At 35.9% G+C, this 21,086-nt stretch overlaps 1 protein-coding gene across 2 annotated transcripts in view; it reads right to left on the bottom strand.

Moving 5' to 3' along the window:
- Positions 1-21,086, bottom strand: part of ZNF654 (zinc finger protein 654) — a 120,582-nt gene that overhangs the window by 81,515 nt on the left and 17,981 nt on the right. The window lies entirely within an intron of this gene.

Raw genomic sequence — 21,086 nt, 5'->3', positions numbered from 1 at the left:
CAGGGTCACACAGCTAGTAAGTATCAAGTGTCTGAGGCAGGATTTGAACTCAGAAACTCCTGAATCCAGGGCCGGTGCTTTATCCACTGCACCACCTAGATGCCCCTAAAAGGATGCATTTTAAAAAGATTTTTCCCCATTAAGAATTGAAAATCTAAAGTAATGCTGATTCACTTTGCTTAATATAAGAAATAGGTTTTTCCCCTATATTGGGAAGACAGGAAAAATGGAATTAGAGAACGTTCTTTTAGTATACTTAAAGGCCATGTTTTAAATTAGATTTTTTAAAAAATTAAAAAGTTATCTTGGAACTCCAAAGCCACAAGTATCTTAGGCATATGCCTAAGATATACAGAATCTCAGGGTATCCCAAAAGTTTTAGTTCAGTTTTTGTAGTATAAATATGTAAACCCTAAAACATCTAATAGGTTTCTAAGGTTCAGCATAGTATATTAAGTTTGTACAACTCATTTGTCATTGATTTGATGTATTCTGCAGAATTAAAAATTTTTATTAGGTTTTGTAAATATAATTATAACCAATAAATAACTGGAGAGAAAATGGAAATTCCCAAATTTTAGTATGCATGATGTGATATAATTAATAAAAATGAATATCGTAGCAACAATTCTTGCATTGATAGTTTTACCCTACTGAATTTTTATTTTTCCTTACAAATAAGAAATGATTCCTTATAGAAGCAGTTAATTCTAAGCATTTCATTAGACAGAACAGAGTGAGTTCAGAATCTTATTTCAACCTACTACCCAAAGATGTCTGACTGACTTGTTCAATTCTTCTGAAATTTCTACAGCAAAACAACCCAGAAGCTTCATCTTAACCACTCTAGAAAGTCACTGCTAATTTTGCAATTCAGTAATATAGAACACCTCTTCCTCTCCTAGAGTGCACTGAAATGAAAATATAGAGTGGGGAGAAGTCAATTAGAACACAATCTTTCAAAGGTGGAAGGTTCAAAAAAAGTGTGGACAACAGTTCTCTATAAATCACTTTCCAATAATGTCTTCAGATAATGCAGAAAATTAACTATGAGTACACAGAATATGCTTTGGAGAACAATTCATACAAGCAGAAACATCGTAGAGCAATTAACACTTTTGTAATAGCTAAAATTAACACCATCATAACTATCTTAAATTTTAAGTTCTGCTCACAAAGATACTGGCTAATCATGAAGAGTAATTGTATAAAAAAGAACAATGTAAAGTGTTAACATTTGTTTATTTAACCTTGGTAATGACAAAGTGGGATACACAGAACCAGCAATGTGAAACTCAATTAGAAACAGCCCCAAACTGACTCTGGTACCTGTTATTGAACCTTGCATCCTCCATTATCTCTTGAAATCTGTGTAAGCTCATGTTCATTGTTTCCATGACACTAACCACCCATCTCAACCTCTGCCATCCTTTTTTCCTTTTCCCTTCAATCTTTCCCATGAGGCCCATCTTCTCATTGTGTGGTCAAAGTATTTATGCTTTAACTTCAGTATTTGACCTTCCAGTGAATAGCTTGAATTAATTTAATTGTTGACTGATTTGATCTTCTTGCTGTTCAAGAGACATTCTAAAGTCTTCTCTAGCACCAAAATTTGAAAGCTTTGTAGTCCAACTCTCATACATCTGCTACTGCAAAAAAAAAAAAAAATAGCTTTGACAATATAGACCTTTAGTGGCAAGGTAACATCCTGACTTTTTAGTACTTTTTTAGGGCATCTAGGTGGTGCAGTGGAGAGAGCACTGACCCTGAAGTCAAAAGGACAGGAATTCAACTCTCACTTCAAACATTTAGTAGTTGTATGACCCTGGGCAAGTCACTTAGCTTCAATTGCCTTAAAAAAACATCCAAGGCCATCTCCAGTCATCCTAATATATATCTTGCCACTGGACCCAGATAGCTCTGGAGGAGAGAATGAGGTTGGTGACCTTGCATAGGCCTCCCTCACTTAAATCCAATTGAGTGCAAGTCTTACCATCACCCCGATGTCATGATACGTCAAGAACTAAGGACAAACAACACCACCAACAACAGCATGCTGTCCAGATTAGCCATAACATTCTTTCAAAGGAATAAGTGTCTTTTAATTTCATGGCTACAGTTACCACCTACAGTGATCTTTGAGCCCCAGAATAGAAAATCCAACACTGCTTCCATTTCTTCTCCCTCTATTTGATAGGAAGTGATGGGACCAGTTGCCAAGATCTTAGTTTTTGGGTTTTTTTTTTTAATGTTAAGCTTCAAGCCAGCTTTTACACTCCCCTCTTTCACCCTCAACAATAGTCTTCTTAATTCTTCTTCATCATCTGGTATCATCTGCATATCTGTGATTGTTGATATTTCTCCTCTTAAGCTTAATTCTGACTTTTGATCTTCCAGTCTGGCATTTCACATGATATACTCTGTATATAAGATGACAATATACAGTCTTATACTCCTTTTCCATTCTTAAATCAATCAGCTGTTCGATGTTCAGTGCTAATTGTTGCTTCTTGCCCTGCATACAGGTTCCTCAGGAGACAAGTAAGATGATCTGATACCCTCATCTTTTTGAGGACTTGCCATATTTTCTTGTGATCCAGAGTTTCAGTGAGGCAGAAGTAGATGTTTTCTCTGGAACTCTCTTGCCTTCTTCATAATCTAGTAAATACTGGTAAATGACTTAGAAAACCACAAATTAACATTATCTATGTTGCATTATATTTTTATTTATTTTGTTAAACATTTCCCAATTACTTTTTTTTTTTTTTGGTAGGGCAATGAGGATTAAGTGACTTGCCCAGGATCACACAGCTAGTAAATGTCAAGTGTCTGAGGCCAGATTTGAACTCAGGTCCTCCTGAATTCAGGGCAGGTGCTCTATCCACTGCACCACCTAGCCGCCCGCCCCCCCGAATTACATTTTAACACAGTTCTTGTTTCACTCTCCCAAGCTTGCAGAGATTTGACATCTGATGTCAGAATAAGGAGTAAGTTCCATGAGAAAAGGAACCATTAGAAGTTTTTTCCCCCTGTCTTTGTATACCCAATACTTACTCCAGTATCTGGCACAGAGTAGAGACTTTTATCTACGTGTAATAAGAAACTGAAAATAAAACTTTTCAAAGGACTGCAAACTATTATAAGGATGGAAATAGCCACTCAAAATTACTTAATATAACATATTAACTTATCACCAAATATCATTTTGACATGACTTGAAGCAATTTTTTTTTTTTGGTGAGGCAATTGGGGTTAAGTGACTTGCCCAGGGTCACACAGCTAGTAATTGTTAGTGTCTGAGGCTGGATTTGAACTCAGGTCCTCCTGAATCCAGGGCCAGTGCTCTATCCACTTCACCACCTAGCTGCCCCTTAAAGCAATTTTTAATGTGAATTTGTTCAGAAGGGTTCTAATAAGCAGGTCTCACATATTAAATTGCTCATCTAGTGGATTTCTCTTTAAAGAAAATAATTTTTATTGATTTTTTTATAACAATTTCTCAGTCTGCCCTCTCCCCCATATACCAAATTGCATTTTTAAAAGACAGAAAAAGGAAAATTATCGTGCATAATAATTATAACTATAATTCATGTACCAAAATTTGTTTAGCTTTTCCCCGAACAATGGGCATCTACTGATTTCCAGTTCTTTGCAATCACAAAAAGAGTTGAGATATTTTGGTGTACATGGGATTTTCTTAAATTCTAAGTTTAGTAATAGAAATCTCAAGGTTATCTTGGTATGTATTTCTATGTATATGTTGGGATTTAAAAAAAATAAATCTTGGATACCTATCAGAGAAATCTGACACAAAGATTTTTTGCCATTCAATCACTTCCCTTCCTAGCCAAGGTACATTAATGTTGTTTATGCAAAAGCCTTTCAATTTCATCTAATCATAGTTTTTTATCTTCTGTATATTTTTCTCCTGTAATTGCCTCTATTCCTTTTTTAGGTAAGGATATATCTTCTACCTAAAGCTATATCTGATCTGCCATTACATTAACACTAACAGGTCTATTCTATTTTTCTTCTTGTTGTCTTCATTCTAATTATAAAGTTAAAGTCTCTTGGGATAACGTGGCTGAATGGGGTTATGCATCAAATTTTCTGTAAATGCTTCCCCCCACTGCTTTTCACTGTGTAAAAGATGATATTGCTCATAATCTTCCTCCTTTTCTCTTTCACATGTTTTGTAAATGCCTCTATACATAGTTTAAAATCTAACTCATATTGCTTAACTGCAATCTTATTCTACAAGCCAAGAAAATCATGTAGTTGAAGGAGGTTTTTTTTTTTTTTTTGGAATTTTATGGCCATTGCTTTATGCCAGTTAAATTTACCCTAAGAAATGATATATTATATTAAGATCTTTTTCTTATGACGTCCCAGTTTCCATTGGTCAGTGTCAGCAGTTTAATATTCTAGGTTAGGATTAATGTATTTCCTATGGTTTTCTGAGCTTTATCTTTCCTTCTAGTTTAGTACTGATTTTGGTGGTCTGACTGCACACAATTGATAAAAAAAAAAATCACATATCAATAAACAGTCATTTCTATGACATAACCTCATATGAATAACTCATTTAGTCAAAAGCTAATCTAGAGCCTTGGTGCCTCTTACCTATTGACCTGCAGGCCATTCTCCTAAGTTTAGTTGCCTGACTCACCGTATTTTCCCCCTTCTTCTCCTGCCCTCACAGTAATGAACTTCAAATGTATATTGATATTTCTTAAATATTCTAACTTCCAAGTTCCTCAATTAACTCAATTTCCATAACCTACATGACTACTGTACCACAGCTCCACATAGTGGTCATCATGCCCTTGATCACCAACCCTTAATATTGTCCTTATTCAAAAATACTTTATCTGATCATAATGTTTTATCATTCTACCTTTTCCTCTGTATTATGACTCTAACTCTGTTCTTTATCCTCAGAACAACCTCCATTCCCTTTCCCCTTCTCTATTCTGGTTACGCTTTCATCTCTTCTTTGGTGAAGCAGCTCAACTGTACACCATCCTCCCCTCTTGAATTCTCTACTTCCATTGTCACATTGCCAATCATGCCCTAACCCTGGATTACACCCACCATCTGCCTCCTACTTAAAAACTTAAAGACTCCTACTTAAAAGCTGAAGAACGTAGTTGGAGATAATTATGAAAGCAAGCTAACTGGATTTACTATAAATGTTATTAACTAATATCAAGTGGGCCTTCTCTGCAGTAAGACTACTCCTCCCCAACAAATTCATTCACTATCCATCTTTCCAGTGACTGTTCTAACCTTCCTACCTTTCCTCCTACCCAGGTTTAGGGCAATTGACAGGCCACAAAACTGTCAATGAGTTAGGGGGATGTCTAATCAAGTATGTGAAGACTTCTTCCTCAGTGGAATGGGTGAATGAGAACAATCTGTCCCAAAGGCCAAGAAAAGCAATCAGTGGACTAACTTTTGTAGTCTGTTGATTAATCGATTAGACATTTCAGAGGGAGCCTCCCTCTCTACCTCTGTTCCTTTTCGGGTGGCTAAGATGGAGAATTATACATATTTTCAAGAGGTTCATAAAAATGAATTCCAATTTCAAATGATTCCTTGATGAGGATCTACAAGGCAAAAGAAAAGAGTAAAATAGACTAAATCTATTGCTGACTCCTTCAACATGATGCACTGAAGTAATTCAGGGTTACTAAGTCCAGGATTAAGTTGTATGAGATTTTCAACTTTACCAATTTTTATTCTCTATTCCTATGGCTGAAGACTAGGCAAAAGCAGTTCACTTTCACTTGGAAAGGGTTCAAAATACCTTCACCACTCTTTCCCTGGCTATCTAAATTCTCCTTCATACTGCTTCATTCTATACACAGACCTGAAGGTTTCACGTCCTGAAAATATTGCTGTGTATCACTTTACTGATTAAATAATATCAACCAGACTAGATAAAGCAAATGTGGCTGAAGCACTATATCCACTGATGATCCATATTAGAGAGGTTTGAGAAATAGGCAACTCTAAGAAAATCTAGGGTCCAGTCTACTCAGCCAAATTTGGGCGAACAAAGTGGATAAGGAAAACCCAGATGTTTCTAGTCATTAACTGAATAAGTTACTAACACTTGCTTCATTATTATTGATGAACACCTCCCCGCCCCAGATTCTAGGAATCCCTAAAGACTTATTTGACTCCAAGTTTTGGAGATCTTAATCTTTCCCATCTGGTAGCCTGATGGCTCCCAATTTAACAAGTAAACCATCAATCTGCCTCTTTCAAGTGGGGCCCAAAATAGGCTACTGCCCTGGAAAGTCTAAAGGTCATTCATCAGTCTCTCCTCCTTAGCCCCTATGACTTTATGGGGTTCATATTTTAGGATGTCTTTGTCCATAATGATCAATTACTTCATAGTGGCCAGAACAAATGACCATTAGGCTTTGGAAGCTTTCTTGGAGGCCTTAAATGCCCTCAAAAAAGTCAAGTACTTCATTTTTGAAAATCAGTTTCTTGCCGGTTAATGGACCCTAGCTGCTACAGATAACCCAGGGTCATGTAAACATCCTACATCTAGAGTTACATCTCAATAGGAGAGTTGGGTAATGCAAGATATCCTTCTAACAAAATGGAAAGGGATGAGGAGGGATTCTAAGTGGAAATGGTACAATCAAAAGTGAGCTCACTCAGACCACCTGGGTATTACTGATCTTCACAAACAGATTGTAACTATGACAGAAAATGAGGCCTCCAGTACAGGCCCTGATACCCTGCCTCCTTTAGCCTCCCTCTACAAAGAACAGAATGGTAAGGAATAGCATGAGTAAGATCTTTATCTGGCTGGATTTTTTGATGGAAGCAATGAGTACTCTGGAGCTATGATAAGATAGAATTGGACAATGAAAGGATCTCCCCTTTGGGGTTAGGACCAATATAAGAATTTTGCTAATGCTTCCCATCACATTGAGTCTTCTGTGTATCAGAAACATCACAAGGACTCTGCTTAATTAAAAAACCAGGTTGAGGCTATTATGAGAATAGCAGAGGTTAGAAAGTAGATTCATTACCAATAGGGACATGAGACCATATGATCCACATAAAAGTAAGGATGAGGCAGCTACTCCTGCCAAATTGGGCTCCTTATGCCAATGAGAACACTCACCCATGTGGCCTTCAACCAGTCCTAAACTGGCAAATTGACTCTTAGACCTAATTTCAGGGCAAGAGTTTAGCTACTGATAATTAATAGTTTCATCAATAGATTAAAAAGGTTGTGTGTACTACTGTGTCACTCTAGGGGGAGGGAACAGTTCTCTAATCCAAAACTCCTTAAGCTTTTTCCACTTGTAACCCCTTTTCACCCAAGAAATTTTCATGTGACTCCAGGTATATAAAATAGGTATACATAGCCTTTTATTGTTACCAAATTTTTCACGACCCCCCACATTCAGTTATGTGACACATAGGGTCACAACCCCACAGTTTAAGAAGCTTTGCTCTAGTCTAGCAGTTTCTTGGTCCAGTATACAGAAAGATGTCTGACAGACTTTTGATCATAGTTTCAGCTGAACCTGTTTAGCCCCTCCTTATTCTTTCCCCAGAAAGAGTTTGGGGGACCCAAAAGAGGAGGTATTATTTGCAGGTGCTTTACTTTCTAGCACTATGAGATAGTTGAAACTATTGCTATAGGAGTTTCTGGGCCAGGCAAACAAAATTACTAGACGTTTTCTCTGATTCTCAAGACCTTACAATCATCTCCAAAATAGAAACTATGCACTAGAGATAAGACAATTTTACCTGTCTCCAAGGTCTAAGACACCAAGAAAAGTAGCAAGGTAATAAGCTGAAGAACTAATAGCAGAGAGAGTTAATTCCTAATTTTTAAGATACCAATTCCCTCATTGACTACCATGTTCTGGCAGGGTAGCAAAAACTGTTCCATAGGGTTGTTATAACAAAACTCAAGTGTGCCCCATCCTAATCCTCCACCATAGAGGTGGAATAGAGGAAAATGGGAAGCTTGATCAGCCTAGGAGGGCAGCATGGCTGTGCACTGTGCTGCAGCAATACTCAGTCAGAGGATGGAGCGTTACTGGAAACTACAGCAGCATGTATTTGGAGCTGAACTAAACCTGAAGGAAAGGGGACTGGCATCCAACTAATGTCAGTTCTATCCCCCAACAAAAGGTTACTGGGGGCAGAGATTATAGCCAGTGAAAAGTGAATTCCCCAGCATGGAAGGAGAGAGCTGTGAAGTCCAGGCCAGAGGAAACTGTCATCAAAGGGGAAACAGTCAGTAAAGTAAGCAATAGAGAAATATAATTAAAAAAAAAAAGACTTAAAGATATCAGAAAGAGAAAACACAAAGACTTTGAGTAGAAATAAACCAACATGCAAGTTATTAAATAAGTAAAGAGAATATGGGGATTCTAGGTTTAAAAAAAAAAGCAACCCCAAATCCAAATATCTGTGAATAAATATTCCAAGACGAAGAAAAAAGAATCAATACCTGATAAGGCTAAGATATCTATGAATAGGGGCAGCTAGGTGGAAAAAACACCAGCCCTGGATTCAGGAGGACCTGAGTTTAAATCTGACCTCAGGAAGAAAAGGTTGGTAAAGGGAGAACTGAAATTATAGAAAAATAGGGGAAGAATCTCAATTCAGTGGTGAGAGGGTGTTCCACTAAAGAATGCCCCCATGTGGGTAGAGATTGTATAATGAGAGATGGGGACCTTACAATGGATATAATGAGAGATCTGGTGCTTAGACCTCTAGCACAGGATTGTGCCTCCTTTATATTAAAAATACCATCAAAAAAATTACAAGAGCAGCACGTTATATGCCTTTCAGAGTTATGGTTATAAGATGAATTCTTAACAAGGAAAAAAAGAAATTATGAAAAATGAAATGGGCAATTTTGATTATGAAACCACTTTTTTTTTTTTTTAGTGAGGCAATTGGGGTTAAGTGACTTGCCCAGGGTCACACAGCTAGTAAGTGTTAAGTGTCTGAGGCCGGATTTGAACTCAGGTACTCCTGATTCCAGGGCCGGTGCTTTATCCACATGAAACCACTTTCTACTTTCTACCTGCAGCTTTGGTTGGTTTGAACTCCACTGAAAAAGATATATAAGTACCCCGTGCTGTTCCACCTTCTCTCCCCTCTGACTTTTTGTCTTCCCGCATTAGACCATAAGCTTCTTGAGGGCAAGAATTGTTGCTCTTTTTCTTATCTGCATCTCTGGTGCTTAGCACAGCGCCTGTGATACAGAAGGCACTTAAGTGTTTACTGAATTGAACTGAACCAAAAAGATTGATTGATTGATTGATTGATTGATTTTGCGAGGCAATGGGGGTTAAGTGACTTGCCCAGGGTCACATAGCTAGTAAGTGTCAACTGTCTGAGGTTGGATTTGAACTCAGGTACTCCTGAATCCAGGGCCAGTGCTTTTATCCACTGCGCCACCTAGCCGCCCCCATCCAAAAAGTTTTGACACTAATTTTACATTAATTTTGACAAAATTAATGCACTCAGGATACAAAGTGAAGCAACTGAATGGGAAAGAAAATACTTGTATCATATTTCTGTGAGAAGAGTTTAATATGAACACCTAACATACATATGTATATTTTATATGTATACACATATGTGTATGTGTATATATGTATGTATGTATGTATTTGAGTATATGTAGCCAAATGTAATTTCCCAGTACATAAGTGGTAAAAGGCAAACAGGTTTCAAAAAGGGAAATCATAAATAATAAATGAGGCAGATAGGTGGCTCACTGTATACAGACAGTACACTGGTTTGGACAAGAGTTCAAATGCAGCCTCAGATACTTATTAGCAACTGTGTGACCCTAGACAAGTTACTTTACTTCTGTTTGCGCCTCAGTTGCCTCAAATGTAAAATATTAAAAGGATTGTTGTGAGGATCAAGCAAGATTTTAAAGCTCTTAGTACAGTCCCTGGCACATAGTAAGTGCTATATAAATGCTTATTAGCTTCCCTCTCCCCCCTCCCCCAATGCAAATACAACCCTGAGGTTTTACCTCATACCCTGCAAATTGGCAAAGATGTCAATAACAAATGTTAGAGGGGTTAAGGTAAGACCAACTACTGGCTAATGCAGTGTAGGTGGGTATGTGGCTTAATATAACTATTTTGGCATACAATTTGGAACTATGCAAATAATGTAACTAAAATGTTCATACCATTTGACTCAGAAATTCCACTAGTAAGATTATATACCAAAGAAGTCATTGATAAGAATAAAGTCTGTCTCCATACACACCAAAAGATGTATAGTACTTTTTATAATAGCAAAGAACTAGAAACAAAGTCAATCCCCATCAATTGGGGAATGGCTAACAAGTTGCAGTATTTGAATGTACTAATGGAATATCACTGTGCAATGAATACAGAGAAACACAGAAAAGATTAAATGAACTAAAGGGAAGTGTCAAGAAAAAAAATATCCATAATGACTACAACAATGGAAGCAAATCATTAAAAAAAATATTGCAACATTACAAAGAACAAGCATGGATCCAAAGAAGGGATATATGAAGATACCCCTCCCCCACTCTTTGCAGAGGCTGGAGGAGATCCACAGATGTGGAATGTTATGAAGTTCTGGCATCATGCACCAGATGTACCATACCACTGAGATCTCAGACAAAGTCTTTCTAATGTAGGGAGGTGAAACCTAGGATTTTCAGTCTTTCCACTCTTCTACAGTTAATTACTCCTTCAGAGGGTTTTATTTTGTTTTGGCAATCCTTAAATTTTTTTTTTCTTCTTTCCCTCTACTACTTTGTATGCTAAAAAGAACCATAAAAAAAAAAAAACCTACACACACCCAAAACAAAAACCCTTAACTAAATATAAAATAAAAAAATTTGAAAATCAAAGAAACAAAACTGAAAATTAAAAAATTTAATCAAATGAAATGAAGATGTTCCCCCCAAAAAACCAAAAATGACAAACTGTTAGCTAATTTGATCAAAAAAGAGAGGTAAAACAAATTACCAAAAAAAGAGTAAAAGAAAAAAGTTCAATTTACACGTGAGAATAAAAACCAAAATATTAGAAACTACTTTGCCAAGTTATATCCCAACAAAATTGATAACATGATTGAAATGAGTATTTACAAAAAGAGTAAAATGCCCAGATTAATAGAAAAAGAAATGGAAAACATAAATCGTTCCATCTCAAAAAAAAAAATGAACAAGCAACAATTACAATAATGTAAAGAACAAGCATGGTTCCAAGGAGAGATTGTAAGATACCCCTATCCCATTCCTTGAGTCCAGTAATGGTTCTAAATGTGATGTTATAGTCTTTAAGAGGTTTTTAGGACCTTACCTTCAAGGGGTGGGATGTGACAGCCACAACCTCATCCTCTCTCCTGTTCTGTTAGAATAGTGCCCCCAACCCCCCTCCCCAAATTCTTAAGAATTGATGGTTTCACGGGGAGTGGTGTAAAATCATGGTGTAAAAAATTTAATGGAATATTATTGTGCCATGAGAAGTGAAAACTATAAGGATTCAGAGAAACATGAGAATGCTTGTGTGAACTAATATAATATGAAGAGGGCAGAATCAGGAAAGCAATATGCAAATGACTAGCAATGTAATCAAAAGAAAAATAAAATGAAACCGACCTCTGTATAATTATAATGATCAAATTTGGCTATAAAGAAGACATGAGGAAATTTATCATCTTCCCATCACTGGGGGACTGTGGGTGTGGAATGTACATATGCTGTTAAACAAGGTTAAGTGTGTTAATCTGATTTCACAATTATGTGTAAAGACAAAAAACTTCAATAAAAGAATTGACTGGTTCAAGGGGTTATGTTTCAAGCTGCCTAGCTTTTGATATAGTATCCTGGAGGCCTCAGGACACACTGATGTGGTTTCCTGTTGATGTAAAGGCATAAAAGAACCTACTCATATGGAGCTGGGACCCTTCAGAATCGACAAATATCCCAAGGCCATCTGAGTCATGGGACACTGTGTAGATAGCAAAATGTTCTTCCATATGCGGGCAAGGGAATGCTGAGTGTTGTATCCTTGTTATATCTTATTTCCAACCATGGATCTAAATTGGCAAGGCACTAGTCTCACTCCTTTGATGATAAGGAAATAGAAATTATACTCCATATAAGTTATTTACAATATTTATAGCTGCTCTTTTTGTGATGGCAAAAAATTGGAATTGAGGGGATGCCCTTCAATTGGGAACAGCTAAACAAGTTGTGGTATATGAATGTAATGGAATACTATTGTGCTGTAAGAAATGATAATTTCAGAAAAACCTGAAAAGACTTACATGAATTACTGATGAGTCAAATGAGCAGAACCAAGAGAACATTGTACACAGTATCAACACTGTGTGATGATCAACTGTGGTAGACTTAGCTTTTCTCAGCAATACAATGATCCAAGACAATGCCAAAAGACTCACGATGGAAAATGCATTCCACATCCAGAAAAAGAACTATGGACTCTGAATGCAGACCATATCTTTGACAAGTGTAAAGACTTAAGATTTGGGGATAAGAATTCATTCTTTAGTAAAAATTGTTGGGAAAACTGAAAAGCAGTATGGCAGAAACTGAGCATGGGCTGATCTAATACCATTTACCAAGATAAGGTCAAAATGAATACAAGGCCTAGATATAAAGATGTTTTGCAAGAAAATTTGAAGAATATGAAACATATTACTTATCAGTTGTATGAATAGGTGAACAATTTATGAGTAAACAAGAGATAAAGAGCAAGATTAGATGCAAAATGGATCATTTCTATTATATTAAGTGAAAAAGTTTTTGTACAAATAAAACAAATGTAGCCAAGAAAAAAATTGGGGGGGGGGGGAAGGAATTGTATAGACATTTTACTGGATAAATGTCTCATCTAAAATATATAAAGAACTTTGTCATATCTATAAGAATGAGTCACTCTCCAACTGATAGATGGTCCACAGATATGAACAGGGAGTTTTCAAATGAAGAAATCATTATCTTTCCCCCTAAACTCTCATCCACTGCTAACTTTCCTATTACTGTAGAGGCCAACAACACCTTCCCAGTCCCTCAGGCTTTCAACTTAGATGTTGTCCTTGACTCCTATGTCTCCTCCCACCATCCATATCCAATCTGCTGCCAATACCTTTTGATTTCACCTTTGTAACATCTCTAGAATATATCTCTTTCTCTCTTCCATATTACCACCCCCCTTATCATCTCATGCTTGGATTATTACAAGAGCCTACTAGCTAGGAGGTCTGCCTGCCTCAAGTCTCTACCCACTGAAATCCATCCTCCAGTTACCAAAATGATTTCCTTAAAGTTAGGTCTGAGATTATGTCACCACCCCCACACCCCCACCCCCAGAAAAAAAAAAACCACACCCAACCCACACACATTAAATAAACTCTAGTGGTTCCCTAATGCTTTCAGGATCAAATACAAAATCCCCTGTTTGGAGTTAAAAGTCCTTTGTAATCTGTACCCTTCACCATTCTAGTCTTCTACCTTACACCTCCCTCCAAGCCCTCTGAAATCCAGTGACAGTAGCCTCCTTGCTTTTCCTTGAAGATGACACTATCGCCCAACTCCAGTCTTTTTCACTGGCTATCTGCCAAACTTAAAATGTCCTCTCTCTTCACCTCTGCCTCTCTTCCAAATCTGAGCTAAAATTCTGTCTTCTCAATCCCCCATAATTCTGGGGCCTTCCCTTTGTTCACTGTTTTCAAGTTATCCTCCATATGCATATATATATGTATGTATGTATGTATGTATGTATGTATGTATGTATGTATGTATGTATGTGTATATATATGTACACACACACACACTTATATGGAAATGTGCACTGGGGCTATAGGAATACAGGCACCTGCTGGGAAAGTTATGAATTGGTATAACCATTCTGGGAATCAATTTGGAATTATACTCCAAAAGCCACTATAGATATCTTTTTACTCAGTGATTCAACTAACAGATCCAAGTGGTCAAGGAAATAAGAAAAGGACTTGCACATACAAAAATATTTATAGCAGAAATTTTTGTTAAAACAGAACTGAAAACAAAAATGTTCACAAAATGTGGAATGGTGAAACATATTGTAATATACAAAACAATGGAATATTGTTGCATTATAAGAAATGACAAAAGGGATAGAATCAGAGAAATACAAGGAAAATGAAGTGATTATAAAATTAAATGAGCTTAACAGAACAATTGATGCAATGAAAAAAGGAAAAAAATTCGAGATTCAGACAAGCAAAGAAATTTCATTAGTATCATCCTAAACTTAATTTGCTTTTTTAAAAAATAAACAAAACTACATAATAGAAGTTCACAGTTTCATATGCAATCCTCTTTTTCAATTCTTTGAATATTAAAATATTAATTTATTGATGTTTGTAACCATGTTCTAAGGACTGGAAACAGCCTCTTACATATTACCATGGATTCTTCCATAGACTAAAGACCACTGTTCGGAGTTCCTTATTTACATTCTAGTTCTACTTGGAAAATGCTATTTCACAGTCCCTACTCATCCCCACTCCATGCTTCCTTGTGTATGCAAAACTATATGGCCTTCCTTTCGAGACTCTCTCTATTAAAAGACTCTCTCTATTAAAAAGTCCAAATAAATGTCCTCCACAGCTTTCAGCACCAACCAACTTGTCTGGTGCTTCTTCAGAGTCCCTTTTAGTTTCAACAATGGACCCTGACAATCCTCTAAAATTCTAAATATCTTGGAACTAATTTGTTAACTTCTCTAAATTTCATATTATACTTGCTCTTGACACTGTAAATTTTATAATAGCCTTTGGCCAAAAGCAATAAAGTCTGATTTCATATATTAACAATTCAATTACCAGGCACAATTAAGAACTGAATTCTAAATAAGTTGGGTTTCCAGATAACTGAAAGTTTAACCTTTCAAGAACCACTTTTAAAATGTTAATTTACAAAAAAAAAAAAAAATGTAATAAAAAAAACCACGAGGAGCAGCTAGGTGGCGAAGTGGATAGAGCACTGGCCCTGTAGTCAGGAGTACCTGAGTTCAAATCCGGCCTCAGACACTTAACACTTACTAGCTGTGTGACCCTGGGCAAGTCACTTAACCCGAATTGCCTCACTAAAAAAAAAAAAAAAAAACCAAACCCGAAAATCTAAATTGTATTATATTATCATGGCATGGAGTAGTCATTTAAGTAATCATCATGGCATGGAGGTGACCCTGGGATTCTCCACAGCTATACTAGATACATATAAATTCTGTTGAGTTTTACTAATCTCGAAAGTTTTCAAATATAATACAAGTAATCAACTTTCAATTATTTAATAAACACTCTAAAAGCCTTCAGAAATCCACCACTATAAGACTGATTACTAAATGACAAGTTTTGTTGACAGAAACTGGTGAGACCATTTACCCAGGTGGTGTGAGTACAAGAGAAGGTAAGAAGGTGTCACCATCAGTGTTGATGAAAAGAGTTATCCACAAAACTACGAAATCACAAGTCTTTTGAAGTATTCCTGATTTACAACAAGATGAACATACCTGATCCTTTCTTTGGTGAATCAAATTTATCATAATGGGCAGCAATTACTCAAAATTTTATTGATAATTCTGGTATATATTTATGCTTTCATGGGCTGCTGAAAAAAATTTATCCTTATGGTAGCCCTAGACTTTATTTTTATTATTATTATTATTTTGTTAATAAGACGTCAACACAATTATGAAAACAGCTGTTAACACATTAGTTGGGCTAGGTGGTGTCCAACAAACAACTGAACAACACAGCAGTTATTAAACCGTGTATGGTTAACTTTAACCTATAACATGGAAGCATACTGCTATACTTTTAGTTGGTGTTTCTTCATTTTCCTTTGTGATTGTTTCTGTTCTCTGTTATGTTGTTCAGTTATTTTCAGTTGTGTTCAACTCTTTGTGACCCCATTTGGGATTTTCTTGGCAAAGATACTGGAGTGGTTTTGTCATTTCCTTATCCAGTTCATTTTACAGATAAGGAAACTGGGTTAAATGACTTACCCAGTCACACAGCTAATAAATGTGTGAGCCAGATTTGAATTCAGGAACATAAGTCTTCCTGACTCTAGCTAGGCCCAAGTACTCTATCCATTGCACCTAGTGAATTGCCCCATTCTCTGTTATGACTTCTAATTGTTCTAACAGTGGAACTGTTTGGCATACAAAGGCTGCAATAGGTCTTCTGTACACTGAAACCTTCTAATTTCTTATTTCCCCCTTAGCTACCAGGCTCACCAGTGCCTTCTTCAGGTCTCCAGAAATCATATTCCTTACATACTAGAGTTCCAAAAGCTCCTGCTAGAAGAAGACCCATTTATTTATTCAAAATGAAGCATCCACTATGTGTAATAGTGTTCCAGATGCTCCAGAACCTCCTACTAATTAAATCAAGCCCTTAAACATGAGTCTCCTAAATAAAGTCTATAATCACTAAAGTGTTGGACTACAAATTCTGAGAGAAACAAGTGGACAAATGATTATTGTCCAAATTATTATGTATACTGAAAAATCTATAGAGCTGCTTAATGTGTGTAATAATCATAAATACAATTTTTGTTAATAATAACAACATTAATAATAACTACTATTACTACAACAAAGACTATATAAGTGGACAATGAGTTGGGCTCAAAATTAAGCAAGAGGCCAAAGATCTGGGTTTCCTTTGAGAAATTATAGTGCTTTTTAAAAAAATTACTACAGGGGCAGCTAGGTGACACAGTGGATAGAGCACCAGCCCTGGAGTCAGAAGGACCCGAGTTCAAATCCAGCCTCAGACACTTAACACTTACTAGCTGTGTGACCCTAGGCAAGTCACTTAACCCCAATTTCCTCAAAAAAAAAAAAGACTACAAATTTCTCTTTGAAAGAAACATTCACCTATTCAATATCAATATTCTTTTGTTATTGTATATCCATAAGGTAAAGAACATTATTTTCCAAAGATATGAAATTAAGATGTATCCAAAGGGCAATGAAGAGGTGTATGCTGGACCTAAATAGGCTAAAACAAATCACACAGAAAAAAATGGCATACTGGTCTCATGGAGAGAACAAGTAACAAATGGACAGCCCTGGTATTCCAATGATACTTTAATGATGTCAAGAGAAATCAAATAAAGACCCCCAGCATTTAAGTGGATCCATTGTGGTGTATTTACAAATAAATGGTAATTTATTAATTGCTTACTATATCCCAAGCACTGTGCAAAGCACTGAGAATATAAATATGAAAAACAAGAAAGTCTTTGTCCCCTTAAACATACATCCTAATAAGAAGAAAAAAATACATATAGAAGCATTAACGAACATAGCAGACAGCAAGGCTTAAGGTTCTAGATGGTTACTGTCATGAACAAGTTTCATTAAAGTGGTTCACCATGGCCTAGTTCCATTCCATCAGCTTATGAGAAGTCATATTAACCCCAGGTCAGGGGAGTAGCAGGATTAGAGCCGATGAGTGATGAGAAGAGGTAAGAGGGTCCAGGTGTATAAACTGAACAGATGTTCTGGGTTCCTCCCAAATGGGGAGGGTCAATGTCCGTTGAAGATATAGAACAGGTAAGAAAGAATTGTAAGGAAGGTCGGAGGTGAAATGACTAGGTGGGAGGTTAGGAGGCAGGACTTGGTTATTCTCTTAATTCATGCCATCTCCCTTCTGCTATCTCAGTCCTAGACGCTGCAATGATAGATATCCTATCAGAAATGAACTTATGAGCAGACATGAAAAAGTTTTGTATAGGATGGACATACAGGAGTGGGTTGCAATCTACATTTTATTCTCACATGAATGAGCTCACAGATCCACTCAAGTATTTGAGTATGTACTGGCAATATGAAGCCAAAAAAAAAAAAATTCAAGAAACCCTCTTTTAAAAAAAGCTTATAGTTTACTCAAATATAATTTTCCCCCCTTTAACTCTCTCCCCTTTCCCTTAATTTCCAAAATCAGTATGCCTCCTCAAGAGTTTCTAACAGTGAATTTCTTATGAAGAACTACATGGGAACATATAGAGAAGTGGGATGACATTCACAGTAAAGAGATAGATTTCATTGTCACAAGTTATAAAGGTCTGATGGTTAACCTAGTTCTCAACATCAGATTAAAAAAAAAAAGTGTCTACTTTCCTCAGAAACTCTCTTGCCTAAATTTCTTCTGTACAATCTTGACCTTGGTATTTATTCTCCCAGCTTCAGTTCAAATACCATGTGGGTGGTTGTCCAGTGGTGCTTTTCAGACATCCAGAGTTTGCTTCTGATACCCTAAGATATAAGGTGTATGAGTTTGAGTTTAGACAAGTCCTTTAAAACACTACTCTCCCACAATGTTCCTGACACACACGCCTGCCATTTTATAAGATACTTCATCCCAGCTCTTGGCAAAGTACCTCATCATCATCCCCTCTTCCCAAATCATAGCAAGAAAAATTTTTATCTCAAAGCAAGAGTAAGTTTGGAGCAACTACAACTCATTTTCTTTCTTCCTTTCTTCCTTTCTTTCTTTCTTCCTTTCTTTTGTTTCTTTCTTTCTTTCTTTTGGAGGGGCATTGAAGGTTAAGTAACTTACCCAGGGTCACACAGCTAGTAAGTTTCAAATGTCTGAGATCGAATTTGAACTCAGGTCCTCCTGGTGTTTTATCCACTGCACCACCTAGCTGCCCCCTACAGTCTCCTTTCTATGAGACTGCTAACCTAGACCAAAGGTGCTAGAAAGCCACATCATCCTTCCTCTTAGGGTCTCTCTGCATTAGCCTCTTTTAGAAGTGGTTTATACTTTATCATTAAATACAGAATAGCAGAAATATTAAATGCATACTCTTCATATTATAAGAGAATAAAACTTATATATGAAAAGGAACTAAGGAAACATGTTAAAAATTAATTGGAAACTAAATAATGTAATCTTTAAAAAGGGGGGGATTGGGGCAGCTAGGTGGTGCAGTGGATAGAGCACTGGCCCTGGATTCAGGAGGACCTGAGTTCAAATCCAGAATAAGACACTTGACACTTACTAGCTGTGTGACCCTAGGCAAGTCACTTAACCCCAATTGCCTCACCAAAAAAAGGGGGGGGAATTAAAGAACACAATCACAGAAATGATAAGTAATTTTATTAAAGAAAATGAAAACAAAAACAAAATATGAAAACCCATGGGATGCAGCAAAAGCAGTAATCAGGAAAATTTATATTTCTAAATGTTTACATCAACAGAGAAAGCAGAAAAATTGGGTATGCAATAAAAAACTAGACAAAGAATATAATAAAAATCCTCAATTAAACATCCTAAAAATTTAAAAATTGGATATTAAAACTGGAAGTTGGTTTTATGGAAAAAAACATACATAAACTCTTGGTTAATATGATTAAAAAACAAAAGAAAACCAAATCATTGGTATAAAAAATGAAAAGGACAAATATATCACTAATGAAAATGCAATCAAAGCAATTATTAGGAGTTATTTTGACGGATTATGTGCCAAAAATATTTAACAATTAAGTGAAATGGAAGAATATCTACAAAAATATAAACTGCCTGGATTAACAGAAGAGGAAATGGAATATCTAAATAAACCTATTTTAGAAAAAGAAATTGAACAGACTATAAATAAGCATCCTAAGAACAAAGTATCAGGACCAGATGTTTTTACAAGTGAATTCTATCAAACATTTAAAGATCAATTAATTCCAATATTAAATAAATTATGTGGAATAATAGGCAAAGAAGGAATACTACCAAACTCCTTTTATGAAACAAATATGGTGCTGATGCCTAAACCAGAAAGAGCATAGAGAAAGAATATTACAGATCAATTTCATTAATGAATATAGAGATGCAAAAATTATAAATAAAATGCTAGCCAGGAGACTACAACAATGTATCACAAATACTATGAATAGTGACCAAGTAGGATTTATACCAGGAATGCAGGTGTGATTTAACATAAGATAAACTATTAATATAATTGATTATATAAATAACAAAAATAACAAAAATCATATAACACTCATTCCTATTAAAAACACTCAAAGGGTAGCTAGGTGGCGCAGTGGATAGAGCACTGGCCCTGGATTCAGGAGGACCTGAGTTCAAATCCAGCCTCAGACACTTGACACTTACTAGCTGTGTGACTCTGGGCAAGTCACTTAACCCTAACTGCCTCACTTAAAAAAAAAAAAAACAAACCTCGAAAGGATAGGTATAAATGTATTTTTTCTTAAAATGTTAAGTATCTATCTAAAACTATCAGCAAGCATTAACTGTAATGGGGATAATCCAGAAGCCTTCCCAATACAATCAAGAGTGAAACAAGGATGCAATTAGCACCAATATTATTCAATACTGTATTAGAAATGCTAGCAATAGCAATAAGAGAAGAAAAAGAAACTGAAGGTATCAGAATGGTCAATGAGGTAATAAAACTCTCTCTGTTGATGATATAATAATATACTTAGAAAATCCTAAAAATTCAATTAAAAAGTTAGTTGAAACTATTAATAATTTTAGTAAAGTAGAAGAATATAAAATAAACCCACATAAATCATGAGCATTTCTATATATCAGCAACATACCCTCTAAGAAAGAACAAGAGATACCCCATTTAAAATAACTGTAGAGTATATAAAATACTTGGGAGTATACCTGCCAAAGACAAACCCAGGAACTACATGAACATAATTATAAAACACTTTTTATAGACATGAAGTAAGATTTAAATAATTGGAGGAATATTAATTTTTCATGAGTGGCCAATATAATAAAAATGACAATTCTACCTAAACTAATCTATTTATTCAATGCCATCCCAATTAAACTATCAAAAATTATTTTATTGAGCTAGAAAAAATAACAAAATTCATCTGGAAGAACAAAAGGTAAAGAATATTAAAAGAATTAATGAAAAATGTAAAGGAAGGAACTTTAGCAGCCAGATCTTAAACTATATTCTAAGGTAGTAATTATCAAAACTATCTAGTAATGGATAAGAAACAGAAAGGTAGATCAGTGAAACA

This window comes from Dromiciops gliroides, chromosome 3 (assembly GCF_019393635.1).
Source record: "Dromiciops gliroides isolate mDroGli1 chromosome 3, mDroGli1.pri, whole genome shotgun sequence".
NCBI lineage: Eukaryota > Metazoa > Chordata > Mammalia > Microbiotheria > Microbiotheriidae > Dromiciops > Dromiciops gliroides.
Note: the sequence above shows the minus strand (reverse complement) of the source record. Positions and strands in the feature narration are given on the sequence as shown.